General features: G+C 42.7%; 1 pseudogene; it reads right to left on the reverse strand.

Moving 5' to 3' along the window:
• Nucleotides 1-6,548: 6,548 nt before the first annotated feature.
• Nucleotides 6,549-7,841, reverse strand: LOC143675841 (keratin, type I cytoskeletal 18 pseudogene; annotated as a pseudogene).
• Nucleotides 7,842-9,217: the final 1,376 nt, after the last annotated feature.

Below are 9,217 nucleotides of genomic sequence, written 5' to 3' on the forward strand. Positions count from 1 at the left end.
CTCAGTTGTACCATCTGTAAAATGTGGAGTAAGCCCGCCAATGTCTTTCACAGGGATACAGCAATCAAAAAGTTTCAACAAATGTTTAAAATACATATCATTTTGACCTGTCACACACTATTGGGCCCAGTACACACAGGTATTTAAAAGTGAAAAGGGATGGTGCACCGGTGGCGCAGTGGCAGAATTCTCACCTGCCATGCCAGAGACCCGGGTTCAATACCCGGAGCCTACCCATGCCCCACCCCACCCCAAAATAAAAGTGGAAAGGGCACAAGCAAGGTTGTGTTCTGAGTATCAAACCCTAAAAAGGAACATGATGGAGGGGAGAGTGCAGAAAAGTGGGACAGGGACCTGCAAAGCTCCATGGCCAACCTCAAATGTGTGATAGAATTATTAGTGATACTGTAATCGGGAAATTAGTATTAAAGGGACTTTTTAATTTAATTTTATTTGTTTTAATTGACAAGCCAAAACAACAGGCAAACACGAACATTCTTAACATACAAACATTCCATACATGGTATACAATCAATGACTCACAATATCATCACATAGTAATATATTCATCACCATGATCATTTTTTAGAATATTTATATCACTCCAGAAAAATAAATTAAAAAAAAAAGAAAAAACTCACACATACCATAGTCCTTACCTCTCCCTCTCATTGACTACTAGTATTTCCATCTACCCAATATATTTTAACCTTTGTTCCCCCTATTTTTTTTTCTATACCCCTTACCACTCCTTAAGGGATGATTTTGATCACTGAATCATTATATAGATATTCCTTTTTGCTTCCTGGTATGTTGGAGTAGACAGAGGGAAATACCTAAAATCTTTAAACTGTAATCCAGCTGCCCTGATCTCTGACAATGATTGTGCAGCCTTTATCTTGTGGCCCTGTGAGGGTAAAACTTTGTGACTAACCTTCATTTGTACCCATTTATCCAGTTTTTCAACTTTAGAATCTTATAATCACTAAAGATAGCCCCTAATTTCTATTAATGAAAGATCTTGAATCAGCCCAGAACTAACCCACCCAAGATAAGTTCAAAGTTATCTTAATAACCGAGACTGGATGTAACCGAAATGGGCCTACCTGGCATGCATAGTAGCTTCGACTTTAACCTACAAATCACCTATACCTCATTATAATACTAAAAATCATGCCCATCATCATATTAAGGCCACCATTTTCTAATATACGTCTTGTGACTAAGCATGCTCAATAATTAGATCACCTGTAATTATATCACCTGGGGCTACTGTGCTCATTATCCTAAAACCTGCTCATCTTTTGAGTCTATAAAACTATCAGAATTATTGCAGTTCGGGAGACAGATTTTGGGCCAATAGGCCAATAGGCCATCTGATCTCCTGCTCTGTGCCTGGTAATAAACTTTTTCTCTCTTTGAAACCCCCGGCATCTAGCAAAAGAATCCACCACCTTTGTTCAGTAACAATCCTTGGGGAAATACAACTCATTACTAACTGGCAACAAAGCTATCAAGTTACAGAGGATGCTCTCTATGTAAAGCTTAGAGCACGACAGACAGGAGTGCCACTGTCTCCTTCCTTGCTACAGGTAGGGGCAGCTTTCTTACCAGTATAGCCAGACCTAAACCTGAATATTTAACAGCATACTAGTGTGGACAGAGGTCTTTCCCCTCCATACACAGTAGAGTAATGGCTTGACTTTTAGCAAAGACTTAAGTCAATTGCACAATACTACTAACTGGTCGGTAGACCCTTCTGAGTTGACATTTTCCTGCCTCTTCCTGAGCCTCGTTTAGACCATCCGCCGGAGTTACTTAAGGAAAAACACCATGACTCCCTGTCATTGTTTTTGAGTAATGAATGGGCAATTACCAAACTCTTCTGGAAACTCCTGTCTTCTAAGAGTCCTAATGGACCATTTGATTCCTAGTATTGGGAAAGTAAATAGCAGTGAGGGTGCCCACATATTTCAAAGACTGTAGAAATTATATTGCACAAGTTAAACCACCAGAAATTAAATGGCTTTCTGAAAGGATACTGCTGGGATATTTTTCATCACTTTTACAATATTTTTTTCCTTGCTGTCATTTAAAATAGATTCTTGGAAACTTGAACCTTAAATCTGTTTCTTTACCCAAAGTTTTCCTTTCAGCATGCACCCACACATATATAACTGCTTTGTTATTTTAGGATCACTCATAGACTGGTGGCATTGATTTTTTTAATAGAAAAAATACATAAAAGCTTTCTCCCCACATAATTCACCCCCCACCCCCACCCCATGCTCTGTCTCACAATGGTAAATTAAAGCCACGTAAGCAAAAAAAGAGAAAGAGACATCCTCAGTGACTGTATAGAAACAAGGATGATGAGCTCAGGTTTCTTTCCAGATAAATATCTATTAACATTATTTCATTTTTTTTGGTGTTTCTTTAAATATTTAATTATATAAGCTAAACACATCAAAAATAATTTTATTAGGCACAAGATTTATGGAATGTTTACAGCTAGAGTTCATAGCAAAAACAACCTTCATTCTCTTTCATAATGGTTTGGATACATACACATTTTTGGCACAAGTCTAAGAAAATATGCTTTGTGTTAGCTTTGCTAACTTTATATTCAATTTTTCTTTTAAAAATTTAATTGCATTTCCCATTGTTTCTATTGCATTCTTATAACACAATTTGTGTTCCCTTTAGTAGCTAAAATTACACCTGTAACTGTCCAAAACTATTAGTGAAGTCAGCTTAGCCTGTGGGATAAAGTATCTGTCTTGTATTTCAGACAGATTGTGTTCCAACACCATTGTGGTCAGATTTTTATTAAAAATTCTTCATATTTCTTTTCTCTTGGTGCCAAACAGATCGCTACATTTTCAACACTTAATCATCTTCATCATCTAAAAATATTTCCACATTAAATGAAAATATTTAAACTTCTTTTTTATGCAGCACAACTTAGAACACTGTATGAAGTCTGGTTTTCATAAAGTTCGGCGAAAGGGTAGTGTGGCTGGAGAAGCGACTCTATTGTAAATGACTGTCAGGGTCAACTCTGGGGAGAAATGGAATGGTTACCAGCAGAATGGCCCTTTCTCTGAGGTTTTAGAAAGGCTATTTCAGCAAGGAAGTTTGTTCCCTTTTCTTGAGAACCCTCTTTTGGAAAGCTAGCCTTGCCAAAGTAAAATTGTGGCTTCCCTTGGTAGAGATATTTGTCACCGAACCCGTCAAGCTCATTCATGTGGCAGAACCATTGGAAGGGGTGAGGGGAAGTGCACTAGGATTGGCCCCTTTCCTAAATGGCCACAGGGAAAATCCTTAATTACTTGCCGCCCTAACAGTCAGGTCCAATCAGGAAAACAGAAACCTCTCTGAGCATTTAAAACAGAGGGATTTTAACACAGGAAATTGGTTATACCGGTGCTGAAAGAGGGCAAGAAGCCAATAAGGGGCAGCTAGAAAACCCCAAGATTAGCAACAGCAGGAAGCCATGACCTCCCCTCGTTGGAGGGATAGAGGAGGAAGTGATGCTAGAGCTCAGAAGACACAGCACTGGCAGATATGTTGTCTAAGGCAGAGAGGGAAGAGACAGCACAGCAACTAGACTGGGCTATAGGGGTTCCCACCACTGGTCTGCACTTGAGAGCTTTGGAGCCAGTTCTTAGCCTCCTCCAGCTCTGGGCCCTCATCCTTACCATGGAGGAGGAGTTCATTGGGGCCAGAGACTGTGCACCGCTTCTCTGTCCAACAGCCTGAGCCCACCCCCAAGGACAATGCAGGCTTCTGGCCTGTTCCTGAATGGAACCACACCTCCAAGTGTGTGCTCTAAGAGGCCCAAGGGAAGCTGTCTGAGGAGAAGGGGATGGAGTTTGGACATATGGACTGGGATGCATGAATGAAAGGTCCCAGGAAGCGAGTGAGGAGTAGACCAGAAGCAGGGATCATGGGAATATGGGGGGATAGGAACAGATCCAAGGTGGGACCACCTCTTCCTGTGCCACCATGCTCAGGCTTGGAATTCCTGGAGCTCAAGAATTCAAATTCAGATCTAGTCTTCAGAGCCACCATGAAGGCACAGTCAATGAGGTAGGAGGATAGAAGTTGTTTTATTTAATACTTTGTTAGCTTGCTTTATATGGCCCTTAAATATTTGAACATACAGTGTGGAGCCCTCCATTTGAAGTTTTACCAAGGACTCAGTAAATGTTAGGGGGAGATCTAGAGGGAAGAAATACTTTGGCTTCTCTTTTCTTCTCACCTTCCAATCTCCCACCAGTGCCTGCCATTGGCTGAACATTCTGCTACCAACCAAGGGTGAGGAAAGGTTCAGGCTGGGACACCCACACACCATGGACAGAGGGACTCTAAAGTCCCTCAGGTAAATTTCCATCCCCTTCTTATGCTAGGTTATAAATCTATTACTTAAAGCAAGGATTAAATTTAAATTCCATTAGAATTTCATCCTCTCCTGACTTTCTCTCTTCCCTCCTTCTTCCTAATCTCCTTTAAATTGCAAAGACTCCGGAGGGGGGTGGCAGATTAAACCCCTAGCAATTTAGTGTGAATGAATCTGTTAAATGTTTTTCTGGTGTCTGGAAAGCCTGAAGGAGCCTGAAGGAGCTTGAGAGAACAGACTGTCTAGGAAGAGATCGGAGGGAGTTGAATGGCCATCTGGCAACTTTTTGCAAAAGTCACTTTGTAAAAAGGTACAGATTCTAAGAAACAAATAACCAGTGACAATATCAGTTCTAGAAAGTAAATACTACAGCAGTTAATAAGATATGGGTTCTGATACACCTATGCTACTGAGAAAATGTACTTAACATTCCTTGCCTCAGTTCCTTATAATTAAAATAGGGATATTGACAAAACCACCTTGTAAGGTTAGAGGGAAATTAAGTGAGGTAAGTATATAAAGTGCTTAGCCCAGCGTCTGCCTGACCTATACCTATACTCAATTAATATCGGCTGTTAATATTATATGGTTGGCTGATAACAGTCTCCTAAAGATGTCCACATTCTAATCCTTGGAAACTATACATATTACCTAACACGGCAGATGGGACTTTGTAGATGTAACTGTCTTGAGATGGGGAGAGTATCCTGGGTTATCTGGGCAGACACAATGTAATCACGAGGGTCCTATGAGAAGGAGGCAGAGGGGTCAAAGTCAGTGGAGATATGATGATGGAAGCAAGAAGCTGGAGTAAGAGAAGAAAGGGACACTGAGCCATGGAATGTGGGCAGCCTCTAGAAGCCGAAAAAGGCAAGGAAACAGATTCTCCCCTGAAGCAACCAGAAGGAACCCAGCCCTGTTTGACACCTTGATTTTAGGCTTTCTGACTTTAGGCTTTCTGATTTTAGGCTCTCTCATCAAGAGAGTTAATTTGTGTTGCTACTGCGGTAATTTGTTACAGCAGCAATAGGAAACTAACACAGATTATTATTCAAGGTGGTCTGGAAACAGATGGATAGAAATGTGCCTAGGAAAAGGGAAACTTCACTTTTTTCTATTTTAAACCTATAAAGCCGGGAACAAATTAAGAATGTCAGAGAGAGGAACCCATATGTAATACAAGGCCTAGTGTCAAAAGGAATTTCCTTCTACGCAGGAGTTCAAGAAACGTGGTTATGCTGTGACAACAAAACTAAACTGTAGGGGATTTAGGGTAAATTCAAACTTTGTCTCCTTGGTTGATAATTTCTAGTAGGGATCTTGTTTGCTTTCCTGTGGACACTCTGGGGTAGAAGTGCAAATGAGCAGTGAGGAGAAGACACAGGCTGAGGGAGAAAAGAACTCAGGAGATTGTGAGCTCACCCTAGTTGACATTATTTTGCATATTCTGTAGTGGGAGGTCAACAAATATTTGTAGGGCAGGCAACGGTAACTCAGTGGCAGAGATCTTGCCTGCCATGCCAGAGACCCGGGCTCAATTCCCGGTGCCTGCCCATGTAAAAAGCAAAACAAAAAGAAATATTTGTAGATTTGATTTTTCCCTTTCATTTTTTTTGAATTTAAAATGTCTTACCTTTAACATCCATTCAGCTAGCATTTATTATACAACTACTCTGAGCCTCACACTGGGCAAAAGTCAGGGAGAAAGAGATGGAAACAGCATGAGGAGAGTTTACAGTCTAAGAGAAGAGGCAGATGAGTAGCATATATTAAAATGTGATAGGAACTTCAATATACAGGTGAATAGTGTACTCAGATTTCTAACTATAAAGTCAAAGTGAAACCTTTATCCAGGGTTTGAAGGAGGAATGAAAGTTTACCAAGTGGAAAAGCTGGGGAGAAAACATGTGCAAATTAGCAGAGTCTCAAAAGGGCAAGGTGTGCTCAGTGATGACAGAATTAGGGGTCAGTTAGGAATAGAGTGAAGATAAAAATGAGAAGTTAGTTAACAAACCTTAAGTGTTTGATTATCAAACATCTTGTATGTCATACCACAGAGGCTAGATGGTGAGGTAGAAGAGGAAAGGTTGAAAAGTAGATGGATTTATGTTTGACCCTTTTTTTTTTTTTGAAGATGCAGAAGTTTTTATTGGCTACCTGTCCCCCAAAGGGCACCTTGTGTCTCAGATACCACTTTGCCGTCCATGACCCTGCGGGTGGTGGTCTTGTGGACGGTTTACATGGAGTTGCTGCTGTCCAGGGTGTCACTGAAACTGAAGTCCTCCCCGTCTTCTAGCAGGCAGTGGTAGCAGGCAATCTCACCCTCCAGCTTGACCTTGATGTTCAGCAGGCCTCAAGCTCCTGTGCCTTGTGCTGCCCCTCTGACCGGATCTGTGCCAGCTCTGACTACAGGTGCAGTAGGACCCTGTTGAACTGCTCCATTTTCAGGGCATAGTGGGCTTCCATCTCCCACAGGCTGTTCTCCAAGCTGGCCTTCAGATTTGTCATGGAATCTGGATCAATTTCCAAGGACTGAACAGAATTTTTCAACTCCGTGAGTGTCATCTCAGCAGCTCCTCTCTCAGCGGACTGAGAGATGACCGCTATGTGCTCTATCCAGTCTGCTGAGACTAGTACTTGTCCAGTTTCTCTCAGTTCTTCTGAGCCAATTCATCATACTGGGTCCAGACGTCTGCAATGATCTTGATGAGGTCCTGAGACTTAGGGGCATCCACCTCCATGGTCAGCCCAGAGCTTGCAATCTGAGCTGGTAGGCCCTTTACTTCCTCCTCATGGGTCTTGCTCACAAAGAGTAGCTCTTCCTTGAGAGTCTTGATCTCCACTTTCAGCTGCAGGTGAGCAATGTTGGTGTCATCAGTTACCTTGTGGGGCCCATGGATATTGCTCTCCACAGACTGAATCATGGCCAGCTCAGTCCTGTACTTGACTCTGAAATCATCAGCAGCCAGTTGGGCATTGTCAGTTTCCAGAAGGATGTGAGCATTGTCCATGGAATTTTCAAAGATCTGAAACCTCAATTTCTCGACGGTCTTCAGTAGTGGCCCCAGTTGACCTCTGGTCCCTTTTTCTCCCGGTGTTCCTGAGTTTTGCCCTCCAGTCTCTGATTCTCAGTCTCCAGGTTCCTCCTGCCCAGGCAGGAGGCCAGGCAGTCGTTCAGGGTCTGCATGATCTTCTTCTTCCCTGGATGCCCTCCATTCCCACCAGAACTTTAGCCAGCCTGCCAACCAGGCACCAGAGCCCCCACCTGCCCTGGGAGCTAGAGGAGCAGGACATGGAGATCCGGGAGCCTGAGCTGTTCGGCACCTGCATAAACATTGGCCATGCTGCTGATCAATTGGACCTGGTGGCTAGACAATTGGACAGAGCTGAGGGATCGGTAGTTGGTGGAGAAGGTGATGGAGTGGGTAGTGAATCTCATGTTGTCTGGGGAGGAACAAGATTTCCCTGCTCTCAGTCCATCAGGTTGGCAAAAATTAAAACATCTGATGCTAGCAAAGATGTGGAGAAATGGGCACGTTTCAACTCATTTTAAGGTGGGACCATAAATCAATACAATTTCCTGGGGAAATAATTTGAAAACATCTAGATTATTTAAACATTTCCTTAGCCTTCTTATGCCCTCCCCCAATACAGTACTTTCCTTGTATTTTTGCTTCCCTGCACCCACACTTCTGAAAAGGGTTCCTTTGTACATAATCTTCTGGATTTACCCCGATTGAGCACACCATCTCTTTCCTGTTAGGACTGAATCAGTACATGAAGCATCTGGCCACCTGATAGGTCCTCAGTACATTTAGATCCCGTCCTTCCTTTCCCTAAAGATCTTGGGCTGCATGTTGAATATTATTGGGAACTCCTGAATTTCTTCAAGCCAAAGATTGGCTTGATCCATTTTTTTTTCTTTAGAAAGATGAATCTGATGGCAAGTAAAAAGGGAAGGAGAAGGGAGAGTGATAGGCCATGAATCTCTGATTTGGAGCCCTGCCTGGGGTTGACGCCCAGGACCCAATGCGTGACTAGTTACGGTACAGGGAGGAGTCAGGGATGGCTCCTGGTTTTGTGACTAGAAAGAATGGCAGATAACAGGCAGCACTCTTAGTTGAAAGGGGATCAGGAAGTGGGAGGAAGTGCAGGGGCAGGAGATCTGAAGGAGTAAATAAGGACTCACTTCCCTTCTCTCACCTCCTATTTCTTTGTAAGATGAGGAAGAATGGGGGTGGAAATGGAGGAAGAAAAACAAGTAGATGACGGCAAATACAAATAATTGCCATCAGAGAGTACAGAGAAAAGGAAGAGGGGTTGTAGCCTCCTGTCACTGCATGTGAACGTGTCCCCCTAATTCTTTGTGCTAAACATGGTTGTACTACACTTCCAGCCCCGTCCTCTCTCCTGTGATTCAGCTAACTACTAAACGTTTCCAGTCAGATGCCTCAAAGGAACTTCAAACTCAAAATGCCCCACTCGACTCATCCTATATCCCCCAAATATGGTCCACCTTCTTTGTTCCCAGCTTGGTCAACAGCAGCAACATCCATCCAGGCTAGAAATGCAGGAGCTTTTTCTGACACTGCATTCCCACATTAATCAATTACTAAGATATCTTGATTCTATCTGTTTTAAAACTCTCACTCTCTTCACCCCTCCTTTCATGCCCTAGTCCTGGCCACTAGAATCTCCTCTTTGAATGACTGCAACTGCCACTAAGCAGTATCTACACTCTTCTTTGTTCCTTTCCATCTACTCTCCACTTTGCTGCCAGAATGTTCCACCCAAGAGGCAAATGTGTGTGTGTAC

Source organism: Tamandua tetradactyla, chromosome 3 (genome assembly GCF_023851605.1).
Source record: "Tamandua tetradactyla isolate mTamTet1 chromosome 3, mTamTet1.pri, whole genome shotgun sequence".
Classification (NCBI taxonomy): Eukaryota; Metazoa; Chordata; class Mammalia; order Pilosa; family Myrmecophagidae; genus Tamandua; species Tamandua tetradactyla.